This window comes from Penaeus monodon, chromosome 22, assembly GCF_015228065.2.
Source record: "Penaeus monodon isolate SGIC_2016 chromosome 22, NSTDA_Pmon_1, whole genome shotgun sequence".
NCBI lineage: Eukaryota > Metazoa > Arthropoda > Malacostraca > Decapoda > Penaeidae > Penaeus > Penaeus monodon.
Genome location: NC_051407.1, coordinates 40546773 through 40547185, shown reverse-complemented (window position 1 = coordinate 40547185; position 413 = coordinate 40546773).

Here is a 413-nt window from a genome sequence, read left to right as displayed (position 1 = left end):
CAACAGTACCTTCCAGCAATTGAATCGGTCATATTTTCGATGACCTTTCTAGTACAAGGGATGACTGTCATTGATTTTGCCGTGTTTGAAATAATCAAGGTTTCTTTGTCTAGTGTTCCATATTTATTTTAAGAAACCAGGTCGCAGGTGTGTAGCCCGAGGGAGAATTTATGAACCATAAAAGCGTATTTTTTTGACTTTGTATTTTTTATTTGTTATTTCCGTGGGTTGTGTTTTATTCCGTTTATAGGAAGAATACCGTAGTCATTTTGTTGTTAACTTGATGTTAGTGCTCGTTGTGCTATAAAAACGAAATACGAGCAAAATGATGTATACGTTTCGTTAACAGAATTACGAACGCACGAATAACAGTAAGGTAGAAAGTAAATGCAAATAGAAATTGTATCCCACAA